Source organism: Triturus cristatus, chromosome 1_1 (genome assembly GCF_964204655.1).
Source record: "Triturus cristatus chromosome 1_1, aTriCri1.1, whole genome shotgun sequence".
In the NCBI taxonomy this organism is placed as follows: domain Eukaryota; kingdom Metazoa; phylum Chordata; class Amphibia; order Caudata; family Salamandridae; genus Triturus; species Triturus cristatus.
This window is the reverse complement of record NC_140579.1, coordinates 1,114,115,868-1,114,116,253: the sequence shown is the minus strand read 5'-3', so window position 1 is coordinate 1,114,116,253 and position 386 is coordinate 1,114,115,868.

Sequence of the window (386 nt, the reverse complement as noted above, 5' to 3'; positions counted from 1 at the left end):
GCTCAAAAGCAGCTCTGCTGACCTGGTGCTCTGGCTCTACAACGGCTCTGCTGATCTGGCTCTACAACGGCTCTGCTGACCTGGTTCTCAAGCTCTACAGCAGCTCTGCTGACCTTGTTCTCTGGCTGTACAGCAGCTCTGCTGACCTGGTTCTCTGGCTGTACAGCGGCTCTGCTGACCTGGTTCTTAGAGTCAGTCAGTCAGTCATAAGCTTTTATTCGATATGCAAGATATCTTGTAAGCACATAAAAAATACAATAGACACATAAAAATCACAGTTACAAGAAGCCAGTATGAAAAACATAAGAATATAAAAAAGGGCATAAATTTCCCATAATAAATTATCTAAAAAAGAATTAAACAGCTACTGACAATCTCTTGCAGCG